Source organism: Procambarus clarkii, chromosome 18, assembly GCF_040958095.1.
Source record: "Procambarus clarkii isolate CNS0578487 chromosome 18, FALCON_Pclarkii_2.0, whole genome shotgun sequence".
NCBI classification, from domain to species: domain Eukaryota; kingdom Metazoa; phylum Arthropoda; class Malacostraca; order Decapoda; family Cambaridae; genus Procambarus; species Procambarus clarkii.
In genome coordinates, this window is record NC_091167.1 from 19326264 (window position 1) to 19343652 (window position 17389).

A 17389-nucleotide genomic window follows, 5' to 3' on the forward strand; every position below is an offset into this window, starting at 1 on the left:
ATCTCTTTTATGCCGCCTGAGTGTTCCGTTAACCGGATATTCATAATAATCTCCCAGGTTTGTCCGACATTTAATGCTTGCTTAGTGTTTAAAGTACCTTAAATTATCCTTAACCGAATGATAATTAACCGCCTTTCCCCTAAACCGAAAATTCACGTTCAAACCCAACGTTTATTCCGACATTTCAAATTCAAATTCAAATGTTTGTTTGATGTTTAAGCTCTCAAAACTGTCTTTTTTTGTGCCGAATTATAAATAAGCGCCTATTCCTTATATCCGGATTCACGGTAATAACCTCTCGCTTATCCGACATTTCAGGACGCGTCAGCTTTCGTGCGGGGAGTTAGTGGGGCGCGTGACGGAAGTTTAACTGTAGGTGTCCAGCCGCCACCTCTGCATGAGTTACCGCTTGATTCTCTAGCTCAGCCTCCGTTCTCTTTGAGGGGTTAGTCCTCGAGAGAAAACGAGTTCTTGATCATTCGCAGTTCTCATTGGCTATCTAGATGCAGTTCAAATGTCTGGAGGTCCAGGATACGCCTATTGCGCTCTGGAGGGGTAAAATGGTGCTTGCCGATTGGCTACAGAAGGTTCCACTAAGGCTCTCATTGATTGGCTAGGAAAGGCTTCACTATCAATGGTTCTTGCTGATTGGCTGAGATGTCAGCAGCTGTGTTTTAAAGTAAATCTGATTGACCGGTTCCTATAACCGTCCTATATATTATAACTTGTTCAATGGCTACCAATAATCTATTATAGGTGTACAGAGACTCCTATTAGGTGAGAAAACACGTCTCATAGATATTAACTGTTTCATAATTGGTTGAAATTTTCATATGGTAGAGCATTTCAAATGTTTTAAAGCATCATGGGCAGAAAAAAGACTATTTTTGCACCACTTAATCATATATCATGACCTAATTGCACCTCATCCTGAAAAATGTATAGCCCTTGTGCCCTAATGTACGAAATATGGACTTTCTTCTCCACCCCCCAAAAAAACACGTTTTCTGTTATTAAAATTATAAAAGGCATTCTAATAGAATTAATTATAATAAATACTTAAATACATTAATCCATGAAGCTAAATAACCTATCTCAAGCCTAACATACTCAAGCCTCTTGCGCCTAATTTAATACTAACATATATTCAACTAGGCCTTGAGGGAAAAAAAAAAGATACATAGAGCCAAGGAGGTAATTATTTCATGAGTTGTAACGAGCCAATTAGAGACGCCTGCTTGTTAAGCCAGCAGAGATACTGACCAAGTGATCAAAAACTTTCTTCTTCGCACCTTTATCTTCCCACTTGTTTAAGTTTGCCCGTGAATTACTAATTTGCATGTTGCTACCTTTTTTATTAGATGCCAAGAACTTTAGTTTATCATTGGATTTTAAACAAAAATATATATTATTTCACGATACACTGTGTGTTTAATTACACTGTTACATGTTACGTCAGTGTTGCTGAACTGATAACCTTACTCATCCCCCCCCATTCAGTGTTGAGTATCTGACTCATCCCCTCAGTGTAGACTCACCCCCTCAGTGTTGACTCACTTCTTCAGTGTTGACTCACCCCCTCAGTGTTGACTCACTTCTTCAGTGTTGACTCACCCCCCTCAGTATTGACTTACCCCCTCAGTGTTGACTCACCCCCCTCAGTATTGACTCACCCATTCAGTGTTGACTCACCCCCTCAGTATTGACTCACCCATTCAGTGTTGACTCACCCCCTCAGTGTTGACTCACTCCCTCAGTGTTGACTCATTCCTTCAGTGTTGACTTACCCCCTCAGTGTTGACTCACTCCCTCAGTGTTGACTCACTCCCTCAGTGTTGACTCACTCCCTCAGTGTTGACTTACCCCCTCAGTGTTGACTCAGCCCCTCAGTGTTGACCTACCCCCTCAGTGTTGACTCACTCCCTCAGTGTTGACTCACCCCCCTCGGTGTTGACTCACCTCCTCAGTGTTGACTCACCCCCTCAGTATTGACTCACCCCCTCAGTATTGACTTACCCCCTCAGTATTGACTCACCCCCTCAGTGTTGACTCAGCCCCTCAGTGTTGACTCACCTCTCAGTATTGACTCACCCCCTCAGTGCTGACTCACCCCCTCAGTGTTGACTCACCCCTCAGTATTGACTCACCCCCTCATTGCTGACTCACCCCTCAGTGTTGACTCACCCCTCAGTATTGACTCACCTCTCAGTGTTGACTCACCCCCTCAGTATTGACTCACCCCCTCAGTGTTGACTCACCCCCCTCAGTGCTGACTCACCCCCTCAGTTTTGACTCACCTCCTCAGTGTTGACTCACCCCTCAGTGTTGACTCATCCCTCAGTATTGACTTACTCCCTCAGTGTTGACTTACCCCCTCAGTGCTGAATCACCCCTCAGTGTTGACTCACCCCTCAGTATTGACTCACCCCCTCAGTGTTGACTCACCCCTTCAGTGTTGACTCACCCCTCAGTATTGACTCACCCCCTCAGTGCTGACTCACCCCTCAGTGTTGACTCACCCCTCAGTATTGACTCACCTTTCAGTATTGACTCACCCCCCTCAGTATTGACTCACCCCCCTCAGTGTTGACTCACCTTTCAGTATTGACTCACCCCCTCAGGATTGACTCACCCCCCTCAGTGTTGACTCACCCCCTAAGTATTGACTCACCCCCTCAGTGTTGACTCACCCCCTCAGTATTGACTCGCCCCGTCAGTGTTGACTCAGCCCCTCAGTGTTGACTCACCTCTCAGTATTGACTCACCCCCTCAGTGCTGACTCACCCCCTCAGTGTTGACTCACCCCTCAGTGTTGACTCACCCCTCAGTATTGACTCACCCCCTCATTGCTGACTCACCCCTCAGTGTTGACTCACCCCTCAGTGTTGACTCACCCCCTCAGTATTGACTCACCCCCTCAGTGTTGACTCACCCCCCTCAGTGCTGACTCACCCCCTCAGTTTTGACTCACCTCCTCAGTGTTGACTCACCCCTCAGTGTTGACTCATCCCTCAGTATTGACTTACTCCCTCAGTGTTGACTTACCCCCTCAGTGCTGAATCACCCCTCAGTGTTGACTCACCCCTCAGTATTGACTCACCCCCTCAGTGTTGACTCACCCCTCAGTATTGACTCACCCCCTCAGTGTTGACTCACCCCCTCAGTATTGACTCACCCCCTCAGTGTTGACTCACCCCCTCAGTGTTGACTGAATCACCCCCAGTGTTGACTCACCCCTTTGTGTTGACTAACCCCCTCAGTGTTGACTCACCCCCTCAATGTTGAGTGACTCACCCCTCAGTGTTGACTCACCCCCCTCAGTGTTGAGTGACTCACCCCTCAGTGTTGACTCACCCCTCAGTGTTGACTCACTCCTCAGTGTTGACTAACCCCCTCAGTGTTGACTGACTCACCCTCCAGTGTTGACTCACCCCTCAGTGTTGACTCACCCATCAGTGTTGACTGACTCACCACCTCAGTGTTGACTCACTATCAGTGTTGTCTCACCCCTCAGTGTTGACTGACTCACCGCCTCAGTGTCGACTCACCACCTCAGTGTTGACTCACCCCTCAGTGTTGAATGACTCACCACCTCAGTGTTGACCCCCCAGTGTTGACTCACCCGTCAGTTTTGACTGACCCTCCCCCCCCCCCCGCCCCGCTCATTGTTGACTCACCCCCTCAGTGTTGACTCATCCCTCAGTGTTGACTGACTCACCCCTCAGTGTTGACTCACTCCCTCAGTGTTTACTCACTTCCTCAGTGTTGACTCACCCCTCAGTGTTGACTGACTCACCCCCAGTGTTGACTCACCCATCAGTGTTTACTGACTCACCTCTCAGTGTTGACTGACTAGCCCCTCAGTGTTTACTGACTCACCCCTCAGTGTTGACTGACTCAACCACCCTCAGTGTTGACTGACTCACCACTCAGTGTTGACTGACTCCCCCACCCCCCGCTGCCCAGGGTTGACTCACCCCCTCAGTGTTCACTCACCTTCTCAGTTTTGACTCACCCCTTCAGTGTTGACTCATCCCTCAGTGTTGAAAGACTCACCCCACAGTGTTGACCCACTCCCTCAGTGTTGACTGAGTCACCCCCTCAGTGTTGACTGAGTCACCCCCTCAGTGTTGAGTCACCCCTCAGTGTTGACTCACCCCTCAATCTTGAGTGATTCATCCCCTCAGTGTTAACTCACCCCCTCAGTCTTGACTCACCACTTCAATGTTGACTCAGCCCTCAGTGTTGAGTGACTCACCCTCTCAGTACTGACTCACCCTCTCAGTACTGACTCACTGTTCAGTGTTGACTCACCCCCCTCAGTGTTGACTCACCCTTCAATGTTGACTCACCCCCTCAGTGTTGACTCACCCCCTCAGTGTTGACTCACCTCCTCAGTGTTGACTCACCCCTCAGTGTTGACTGATTAACCCCTTCAGTGTTGACTCACCCCTCAGTGTTGACTCACCCCTTAATGTTGACTCACCCCTCAGTGTTGACTCACCCCTCAGTGTTGACTGATTAACCCCTTCAGTGTTGACTGATTAGCCCCTCAGTGTTGACTCACCCCTCAATGTTGACTCACCCCTCAGTGTTGACTTACCCCTCAGTGTTGACTCACCCCTTCAGTGTTGACTCACCCCTCAGTGTTGACTCACCCATCAGTGTTGAAGGACTCACCCCCAGTGTTGACTGACTCACCCCTCAGTGTTGATTCACCCCTTCAGTGTTGACTCATCCCCTCAGTGTTGACTGACTCACCCCTCAGTGTTGACTCACCCCTTCAGTGTTGACTCACCCCCCTCAGTGTTGACTCACCCCTCTGTGTTGACACACCCCTCAGTGTTGACTCACCCCTTCAGTGTTGACTCATCCCCTCAGTGTTGACTGACTCAGCCCTCACTGTTTACTCACCCCCTCAGTGTTGACTCACCCCTCAGTGTTGAATCACCCCTTCAGTGTTGACTCACCCCTTCAGTGTTGACTCACCCCCTCAGTGTTGACTCGCCCTTCAGTGTTGACTCGCCCTTCAGTGTTGACTCACCCCTCAGTGTTGACTCACCCCTCAGTGTTGACTCACCCCCTCAGTGTTGACTCATCCCCTCAGTGTTGACTCACCCCCTCAGTGTTAACTCATCCCCTCAGTGTTGACTCGCCCTTCAGTGTTGACTCACCCACTCAGTGTTGACTCACTCCCTCAGTGTTGACTCATCCCCTCAGTGTTGACTCACCCCTCAGTGTTGACTCACCCCCTCAGTGTTGACTCATCCCCTCAGTGTTGACTCGCCCTTCAGTGTTGACTGACTCACCCCTCAGTGTTGACTGACTCACCCCTCAGTGTTGACTCACCCCCCGCAGTGTTGACTCGCCCCCCTCAGTGTTGACTCATCCCCTCAGTGTTGGTTCATTCCCTCAGTGTTGACTCACCCCTCAGTGTTGACTCTCCCCCCTCAGTATTGACTCACCCCCTCAGTGTTGACTCACTCCCCTCAGTGTTGACTCAACCCCCTCAGTGTTGACTGACTCAACCCTCAGTGTTGACTCACCGCCTCAGTTTTGACTGACTCACCCCTCAGTGTTGACTCACCCCCCTCAGTGTTGACTGACTCACCCCTCAGTGTTGACTGACTCACCCCTCAGTGTTGACTCACCCCCTCAGTGTTGACTCACCCCCTCAGTGTTAACTCACCCCCCTCAGTGTTGACTGATTCACCCCTCAGTGTTGACTGACTCAACCCTCAGTGTTGATTCACCCCCCTCAGTGTTGACTGACTCACCTCTCAGTGTTGACTCACCCCCTCCGTGTTGACTCACCCCCTCAGTGTTGACTCACCCCCTCAGTGTTGACTCAACCCCTCAGTGTTGACTCACCCCTCAGTGCTGACTGACTCACCCCTCAGTGCTGACTCAGCCCCTCAGTGTTAACTGACTCACCCCTCAGTGTTGACTCACCCTCTCAGTGTTGACTCACCGCCTCAGTGTTGACTCACCCCCTCAGTGTTGACTCACCCCCTCAGTGTTGACTCACCCCCTCAGTGTTGACTCACCCCTCAGTGCTGACTGACTCACCCCTCAGTGTTGACTGACTCACCCGTCAGTGTTGACTCACCCCCTCAGTGTTGACTCACCCCTCAGTGCTGACTCACCCCTCAGTGCTGACTCACCCCTCAGTGTTGACTCACCTTTCAGTGTTGACTCACCCCCTCAGTGCTGACTCACCCCTCATTGTTGACTGACTCACCCGTCAGTGCTGACTCACCTCTCAGTGTTGACTCACCCCTCAGTGCTGACTCAGCCCCTCAGTGTTGACTGACTCACCCGTCAGTGCTGACTCACCCCCTCAGTGCTGACTCACCACACAGTGCTGACTCACCCCACAGTGCTGACTCACCCCCTCAGTGTTGACTCACCCCCTCAGAGTTGACTGACTCACCCCTCAGTGTTGACTAACCCTCTCAGTGTTGACTAACCCCCTCAGTGTTGACTCACCCCCTCAGTGTTGACTGACTCACCCCTCAGTGTTGACTGACTCACCCCTCAGTGTTGACTCACCCCAGTGTTGACTCACCCGTCAGTGTTGACTCACCTCCTCAGTGTTGACTAACCCCCTCAGTGTTGACTGACCCCCTCAGTGTTGACTCACCCCTCAGTGTTGACTCACCTCCTCAATGTTGACTGACCCCCTCAGTGTTGACTCACCCCCTCAGTGTTGACTCACCCCTCAGTGTTGAGTCACCCCTCAGTGTTGACTCACCCCTCAGTGTTGATTCACCCGTCAGTGTTGACTAACCCTCCAGTGTTGATTCACCCCCTCAGTGTTGACTGACTCACCCCTCAGTGTTGACTCACCCCTCAGTGTTGACTTACCCCTCAGTGTTGGCTCACCCCTCAGTGTTGACTCACCCCTCAGTGTTGACTCACCCCCTCAGTGTTGATTGACTCACCCCTCAGTGTTGACTGACTAATCCCCTCAGTGTTGACTGACTAACCCCCTCAGTGTTGACTAACTCCCCCCCTCAGTGTTGACTCACTCCTCAGTGTTGACTCACCCCTCAGTGTTGACTCACCCCCTCAGTGTTGACTGACTCACCCCTCAGTGTTGACTGACTCACCCCTGTGTTAACTCACCCCCTCAGTGTTGACTCACTCCTCAGTGTTGACTAACTCCCCCCCCCCTCAGTTTTGACTCACCCGCTCAGTGTTGACTGACTCACCCCCTCAGTGCTGACTCACCCCCTCAGTGCTGACTCACCCCTCAGTGTTGACTCACCCTCTCAGTGTTGACTCACCCCCTCAGTGCTGACTCATCCCCTCAGTGCTGACTCACCCCCTCAGTGCTGACTCACCCCCTCAGTCTTGACTCACCCCTTCAGTGCTGACTCACCCCCTCAGTCTTGACTAACTCACCCCCTCAGTGCTGACTCACCCCCTCAGTGTTGACTAACTCACCCCCTCAGTGTTGACTCACCCCCTCAGTGTTGACTCACCCCTCAGTGTTGACTCATCCCCTTAGTGTTGACTCACCCCCTCAGTGCTGACTCATCCCCCCAGTGCTGACTGACTCACCCCCTTAGTGTTGACTCACCCCTCAGTGCTGACTCACCCCCCTCAGTGTTGACTCACCCCCTCTCAGTGCTGACTCATCCCCTCAGTGCTGACTGACTCACCCCTCAGTGTTGACTCTCCCCTCAGTGCTGACTCACCCCCTCAGTGTTGACTCACCCCCTCAGTGCTGACTCACCCCCACAGTGTTGACTCACCCCCTCAGTGCTGACTCACCCCCTCAGTGCTGACTCACCCCTCAGTGTTGACTCACCCCCTCAGTGCTGACTCACCTCCTCAGTGCTGACTGACTCACCCCTCAGTATTGACTCACCCCTCAGTGTTGACTCACCCCTCAGTGTTGACTCACCCCTCAGTGTTGACTCACCCCTCAGTGTTGACTCACCCCTCAGTGTTGACTCACCCCTCAGTGCTGACTCACCTCTCAGTGTTGACTCACCCCTCAGTGTTGACTCACCCCTCAGTGCTGACTCACCCCCTCAGTGTTGACTCACCCCTCAGTGTTGACTCACCCCTCAGTGTTGACTCACCCCTCAGTGCTGACTCACCCCCTCAGTGCTGACTCACCCCCTCAGTGTTGACTGACTCACCCCTCAGTGTTGACTCACCCCTCAGTGTTGACTCACCCCTCAGTGCTGACTCACCCCCTCAGTGCTGACTCACCCCCTCAGTGCTGACTTACCCCTCAGTGTTGACTCACCCCTCAGTGCTGACTCACCCCCTCAGTGCTGACTCACCCCCTCAGTGCTGACTCACCCCCTCAGTGTTGACTCACCCCTCAGTGCTGACTCACCCCCTCAGTGCTGACTCACCCCCTCAGTGCTGACTCACCCCCTCAGTGTTGACTGACTCACCATACAAAACTTCATAAAACAAAATTTGAAATTAAGTTTTACTTTCCCCTAAGAACATAACCCAGAGCCTCCCAGAATCTCAATATTTCTCCAGATATAGAAACATCTTGCTAATGTAACAATTGTCTTAACTACATAGTTCTGTAATCTCCAAAATAATGCATTTTATGCCCTTGTTTTAAGACAAATATATTTCCAGTATTGTATAAAATTCAAATTCATTTTATTCTCGTATCAGTCGTGTTTTCCCTTACAGGTTTGTTCTATAATATTTACACTTACAGCTGAAAGTCAATCTGCTTCTACACACTCAAGGACCCTTGTGAGAGTGATCTGTGATTGCCTTGTTACCGCCACAACCTGCCCAGTTGGATCGTTAATTAGTCTATAATTCTTATTCTATGTATGATTATGAATTGCCTGATGACCTGTGGTCTAGATCTGAATGGTTAGTTGTTTAGTTAAACTTAAAACTAGATCGAGCAAATTGGTGAACTAGCTTCGAGCAAATTGCAATGATTCCTATACTTATATATAACCTGTTATAGCGTTTGTTTATTTCTTTATTCACTTGTACACTATATTTTATATACAAATATCAAGCAGGCCTATATATATATATATATATATATATATATATATATATATATATATATATATATATATATATATATATATATATATATATATATATATAGGGGGGTACCACCACTGGTGCAATTATAGGGACCCACAGCCTCAGAGAAGGGAACACAGAGCACTCAGGAAAAAACTTGACATTTAACTCTGAATACGAAAGAGTGTTCACTTCTCCTACCACCCCCTTTTTTTTAAATATACAAAAATTTAATTTATAATTTTATTTAAAAATTTAATTTAATTTATTTAATTTATAATTTAATTTAAAAATTTAAAATTTATACAATATATATATATATATATATATATATATATATATATATATATATATATAATTCATAAGAGGCCTAGAAGTCTCAATAGAAGACGCAATCCACATTAACTTGGAGAATCGAACTCTAATTACAGGGTTGCGAGACCATTTCTCTACCAACCAAGCCACGATGCTGGCCTAGAGGTCCATAAAGAGGTATACTGATCCTCACATTAAAGATCTTAGAAGAACCTAACCGGTACTCAACTGAGACGTTATACGAGGTCTCAGTTGGGTACCAGTTAGTTGCTATCTTAAGCCTTATTTAGTCCATATATGACTATACGACATATATGACGTATATTAGACCTAGGAAAAGTTAGGCTTTCTTTTTAACTTCTTTGTCTCTAGGCCTAGAAAATTTTTAGTGGAAAATATCCGTTTTTCGGGTCCAATAATCCATGTTTTATTTACATAGGCCAGCTGTGTATCTGGCTTACATGGGCCAGCTGTAAGGAACATAGTGAAGAGCATTATCAGTCAACATGAGTGACGTCACAACATGGCGCCTCATACCATAATTGCCAGAACAATCGTATTTTTATAATTCCCGTCAAATTTTCCTGAATTATTTTCTTGTGCCCAGGAATTCCCCCTTTTTTTGAGGGGGGTTAATTTTATGTATATTTGTTAATAAACAGTATTGCCAAGTTTGAATGATTGGTAACTAATGAGTTCTCTCTAGATTTAGTTTAGGTTTGTTTATATACATTTATATATATTTTACATTAAAGTTAATGCATTTTGCTCAAAGTTAAACCCCAAATCTTAAACCTGCGTGGAACTGTGTGGTTTGTTGTAAAACTCTAATGAATTCAAGAAGACAGAATTCATGTTTCTCTCTCTCTCTCTCTCTCTCTCTCTCTCTCTCTCTCTCTCTCTCTCTCTCTCTCTCTCTCTCTCTCTCTCTCTCTCTCTCTCTCTCTCTCTCTCTCTCTCTCTCTCTCTGTCCTTGGCGGCTTGAATGACCAATGTTGAAATTTCTCTTATAATTTAATGGGAAATTTTCAGAGATTTGACAAATATTGTTGATTTTTTTCTGCGATTGACTTTTTTTGGATAATCAAGTTGATATAATGTTGAAATTGTTTTGAATTATATAGGAAATTCTATCCATGTTTTTAACCCATTATGTGAATGATAACTTTCACTGTATATATATATATATATATATATATATATATATATATATATATATATATATATATATATATATATATATATATATATATATATATATATATATATATATGTGTATATATTCTTAAATTCTCTTCCATTGTTTAATGTCTTAAAATAATGTAATTATGCAACTTTTGTCAAAATAGTAAAAACAAATTAACTCTGTTAATTTTAAAAAATTTGGTATCAAATTGCTTTAAAATTAGTGACCACTGTTTATAAATATGTAATCAATTAATGTTCCACACTTCGAGTAATCGTGGATTATTTTATTAAAAAATAGTAATTCTGGTAATTCTGGTAAACATAATTAGTATAGTTTGAATAATAATTTTGATCAATAATTCACTAATGCCTGAGATAATTATTTAAATTCATATTAATTTATTAATATGAATTTAAATAAGAGTTTAGATAAATAAATAATAAATTAATAAAAGATTAATTGGCTGTTTGTCAGCCAATTAATCTGTTCCAATTATTTCCCTAAGGACTAAATATCAGCTTAAAAAAGCAGAATGGATAATATAAGCTCAGTCTATATATCATTGCTCTAAAAAAGTCATACTGAAACTCCTTAATCTAAATGTGGATTTTGACAAATCATTTAACTTTTACTTAAAGAAACATGGATGAAATTTTAGAGGTTGCATTTATTATATATATATATATATATATATATATATATATATATATATATATATATATATATATATATATATATATATATATATATATATATATATATATATAACTGAAAACTCACACCCCAGAAGTGACTCGAGTTTTCAGTTGTATATAGTCCTGGGGACCATTCAGGCTTGTTTGCATATATATATATATATATATATATATATATATATATATATATATATATATATATATATATATATATATATATATAGTGTGTGTGGGTGTGTGTGTGTGTGTGTGTGTGTGTGTGTGTGTGTGTGTATAAACTCCCATACAGACAGAGTATCCCTTTAAACCACGTCTATTGACTGTATTTTTTCCAAATAAAATTATCACCTCAACTCAGGACATGAGATGTGAAAAATATTTCCACCTTTAACGTTGTAAAAGATGTCCACTGTGCTCTGTGTTTGCGTTCGTGCAAATCCCTAAGAATCCAGGGTCCATGAATCCGGATTTGAACTGTCTGCGTGTCTTTGTTCATCTTTTGTGCTTTACTGTGACTCGACAATCCTTTTTTCATATATATTCCTCCATTTTGCTACCAATTCATTGGTTCTTTTTCACTTGTTTATAAGTAATTTTCATTAATATTTGTATTTTTCTCTTTTCAGAGCCTCGGTGGAAATAAGAGAAATAGCTGAAATGGAAACAGTACTATAGAGGTTTGGTTATATATATATATATATATATATATATATATAAAAGTGTGTATATATTAACAAAAAAAAACGACTTTTTTAATCCAAGTTCAAAAAAACAATAAAATAGATGTAGAATCTACAGGTCTTAAACCACTTGCATTTGTACGACTGTCTGTTCAGATACTTTGTATAACTCCTCGTTGAGTGGCTGTAGGGGATCGAACCCTATCCTCGTCCCCGCCCAGCGCCCACCCACTCCCACCCACAGCCACTCCCACCTCAACTCAAAGGACAATGCTCACGTAGTCTACTTCAACCATTCAGTGAGACTGAATGGTTGACCCCTCACTATCCTCTTCCCCCTCCCCCCCCATACTCCCTATCCCCCTCCCTTTCTCACCCATTCCCCCTATTCCCCTCCCTCACTCCCCTCCCCTGTTCTCCTGCACCCTATTTCCGACATATGTACTCAAGGGCGTTGTTACATTTATAACAATACCATGTAAATATTCTATAAGCGATAGCCTTCGCTTTATATATATATATATATATATATATATATATATATATATATATATATATATTTATATATATATATATATATATATATATAGTTGTGTATGTAGTGTTGTTGCTACCAGAGTCGTGACGACGGACGGGTTACGTCAATATTCCACCTATTTGAGTTATTGTAATTGGGTTTAAATTGACTTTCTCGTGTAAGTGAAAGTTTTCATAACATGTGATGGTGTAATTGGTTTTTTTTTCCCCGTCATTCTTCGTATAATTGGGATTTCTTGTAATTCTTCGTGTAATTGGGATTGGCATACATCATATTGTAATGTGGCGAGTTAATTGGCATCAGTTAAGGGGGATAACTAGACACCACTTTGAATATTATAGACGTATTTAATCACACTATATATATAAAAAATTAATCTATGTAACTTTTGAAGATCTTATCATCATTCTTGAGATTGTTTACATCTCAAAAAGTTATTTACCAACCGGTTGTGCTCCCTGGGCCAACCAGTATTTGTGTGTGTGTGTGTGTGTAATATGATGCTTATGATGTGTTTACCTTCATCTGAATGACGTCACGCAACCACGTGGTCGAATGTAAACAAAAGCCTCAATGTAAACAAAACACTGAGGGGGGGAGGGGGAGGGTCAAAGGACACTGACTGCGTATGTAGTACACTGCTAGTTAATGTAGTACACTGCTAGTTAATGTAGTACACTGCTAGTTAATGTAGTACACTGCTAGTTAATGTAGTACACTGCTAGTTAATGTAGTACACTGCTAGTTAATGTAGTACACTGCTAGTTAATGTAGTACACTGCTAGTTAATGTAGTACACTGCTAGTTAATGTAGTACACTGCTAGTTAATGTAGTACACTGCTAGTTAATGTAGTACACTGCTAGTTAATGTAGTACACTGCTAGTTAAGAAGTACTGAACTAAGTCGACGGTTCTGATACAGAATATGATTAGCTCGGCAAGATTTATAATTGGACTTATTAATCATTATTAAGACCCATTAATCGGACTTATTAATCATTACCATCACTATCCGGCTACATCCGGCCGCAGCCAGATAGAGACCTCTTTTTAAACCGTACCGTCACATCATTAATATCAAATGTTTCAATGCTGCTCTTCTACAGTTCTTTGACAAGCCGCCGGCTTCCTGTCCTCATTGAGGAGCCACTATAGTAATGGCCCCTTCGGGTGAATATAGCATATTTGCACACTAACTTCTATCTAGGACATCACTGTACTTAATTAAGTTGTGTAAATTTACTATGCAAATTAAGACTAACAATGAAGTCTTGCCGATAGATAATCGCATAACTATTCGTCCAAGCCTAACTTAATCTTCTCGAAATGTACTTCAGCCTAACTTAATCTTTCAATGACACAGGCAGACCTGATCTAATCTAACTTAATATTCCCATATCCAAGCCTAACTTTATATTCTCATGCCCACACCTAACTTAACCTAAAATAGTTAAGTTAGGCAAAGTTAAAACTTTGCCCAAGTTAAACTTAATATTCCCATACTCAATCTAACTTAACCTAGCTTAAAAATTCCCACACCTAACGTGACCTAACTTAATATTCCTATAACCAAACCTAGCTTAACCTTTCCAACCCTAACTTAACCTTCCCAAACCTAGCTTAGACTTTCCAAAGCTAACTTAACCTTCCCAAACCTAACTTAACCTTCCCAAATCTAACTTAACTTTCCCAAACCTAACTTAACCTTCTCAAACTTAACCTAACCTTCCCAAACCTAACTTAACCTTCATAAACCTAACTTAACCTTCATAAACCTAACTTAATCTTCCCAAACCTAACTTAACCTTCCCAAACCTAACTTAACCTGTCCAAACCTAACTTAACCTTCCCAAACCTAACTTAACCTTCCCAAACCTAACTTAACCTTCCCAAACCTAGCTTAACCTTTCCAAACCTAACTTAACCTTCCCAAACCTAACTTAACCTTCCCAAACCTAACTTAACCTTCCCAAACCTAACTTAACCTGTCCAAACCTAACTTAACCTGTCCAAACCTAACTTAACTTTCCCAAACCTAACTTAACTTTCCCGAACCTAACTTAACCTTTCCAAACCTAACTTAACCTTCCCAAACCTAACTTAACCTTCCCAAACCTAACTTAACTTTCCCAAACCTAACTTAACCTTCCCAAACCTAACTTAACCTTCCCAAACCTAGCTTAGACTTTCCAAACCTAACTTAACCTTCCCAAACCTAACTTAACCTTTCCAAACCTAACTTAACCTTCCCAAACCTAACTTAACCTTTCCAAACCTAACCTAACCTTCTCAAACCTAACTTAATCTTCCCAAACCTAACTTAACCTTCATAAACCTAACTTAACCTTTCCAAACCTAACTTAACCTTCCCAAACCTAACTTAACCTTTCCAAACCTAACTTAACCTTCCCAAACCTAACTTAACCTTTCCAAACCTAACCTAACCTTCTCAAACCTAACTTAATCTTCCCAAACCTAACTTAACCTTCATAAACCTAACTTAACCTTTCCAAACCTAACTTAACCTTCCCAAACCATTTAGAATTCACTAACCCGTTAGGTCATAAGTGACATAACTGACATATCGAGGCAATTAAGAACCCTTGGACACAATTGTTAATTAGGAACTGAAGCAGTGGGGGCCCGGGTTCGATTCCCGGCCGAGGCAGAAACAAATGAGCAGAGTTTCTTTCATCTGCTGCCCCTATTCACCTTGACACATGCTGCTCCCCCCCCCCCCCCTGTAGCCACATGTAAACAAACGATACAGCGTGTTTGTATGACGTCATTGAATGAGCACACCGCGAATCCTAATTGTTAATTAGGACTAACGTAATTAACAATGTAATTATTGTAAACAAAACGAAAAATTCATTTCTAGTCAAGAAAAATGCTCTTGGTCAAAATTATATCAAAATTTATCCAAATTAGGTATACTGATTATTCGTTTTACGCATTTACACAGCTATTTACGAAACCGCTACATCCTTCCTTAATCGCGAGTTGTTTACATTTATTAAACAGCTTATGAGCTCGGGAACATTAATGGGAAGATAATCATTCCTCAAGTCTCAATTCGTTAATAGTTTGAGGGAGTGTGCCCATGAACTGGTCCGTTTTCTGTCATTATTTTTGTTTTTTTTCTTTAATGTTAGAACCGTTCTTGTGTTTACCCTAAGGTAGACTATTTCCCACTGCTAGATATCAAATATCAGAGACCAGGTACTAGAGATATCAGATACCAGAGATATCAGGTACTAGAGATATCAAACACTAGGGATATCAGGTACTAGAGATGTCAAACTCCACAGATACCAGGTACAAGAGATATCAGATACCAGAGATACAAGGTATACTAGAGATATCAAATTCCAGAGATACCAGTTGCTAGAGATATCAAATATAAGAGATATAAAATACCAGGCACTAGAGGTATCAAATACCAAAGATACTAGTACTAGATATATCAAATACCATGGATATATATATATATATATATATATATATATATATATATATATATATATATATATATATATATATATATATATATATATATATATATATAAATAATACCAGGGATACCAGATATTTGAAATATCAAATACCAGAGATACCAGGGGTGATCGAGATATCAGATACCATGAATACCAGTACTAGAGATACCAAATACCCAGAAGACAGTACTAGAAGTACCAAATACTAGAGATAACGTGTACCATAGCTATAAGATACCAGATATATTAGTAATATCCATGAAATCATCTACCGTATATTCCAGAATAGAGTTACTGGAACAGAGTATTCCAGGAAAGAGATTCTCTGGAAAAGGCTTCAGGATAATTTTACAGGAAAGAGACATTCTGGAAAAGGCTTGAAAACAATATTCCAGGAAAGAGACATTCTGGAAAGGCTTGAGCATAATGTTCCAAGAAAGAGACATTCTGGAAAGGCTTGAGCATAATGTTCCAAGAAAGAGACATTCTGGAAAGGCTTGAGCATAATGTTCCAAGAAAGAAACATTCTGGAAAGGCTTGAGCATAATGTTCCAAGAAAGAAACATTCTGGAAAGGCTTGAGCATAATGTTCCAAGAAAGAAACATTCTGGAAAGGCTTGAGCATAATGTTCCAAGAAAGAAACATTCTGGAAAGGCTTGAGCATAATGTTCCAAGAAAGAGACATTCTGGAAAGGCTTGAGCATAATATTCCAAGAAAGAGAGACTGGAAACCCTTGAGCATAATATTCCAGGAGATAATCTGGAACGAAACATAATATTCAAGGAGATAATCTGGAACAAAACATAATATTCCAGGAGATAATCTGGAACAAAACATAATATTCCAGGAGATAATCTGGAACAAAACATAATATTCCAGGAGATAATCTGGAACAAAACATAATATTCCAGGAGATAATCTGGAACAAAACAATATTCCAGGAGATAATCTGGAACAAAACATAATATTCCAGGAGGGAGATGGAAAGTGAGAATATGGTAATCCATGGCTAAGGGCACTAAGAAAGAGCAGTGAACACCACATAAAGTAGTGATCCGGAAGATAAACGCTCCATAAAGTAGTGATCCGGAAGATAAACGCTCCATAAAGTAGTGATCCGGAAGATAAACGCTCCATAAAGTAGTGATCCGGAAGATAAACGCTCCATAAAGTAGTGATCCGGAAGATAAACGCCACATAAAGTAGTGATCCGGAAGATAAACGCCACATAAAGTAGTGATCCGGAAGATAAACGCTCCATAAAGTAGTGATCCGGAAGATAAACGCTCCATAAAGTAGTGATCCGGAAGATAAACGCCACATAAAGTAGTGATCCGGAAGATAAACGCCACATAAAGTAGTGATCCGGAAGATAAACGCTCCATAAAGTAGTGATCCGGAAGATAAACGCTCCATAAAGTAGTGATCCGGAAGATAAA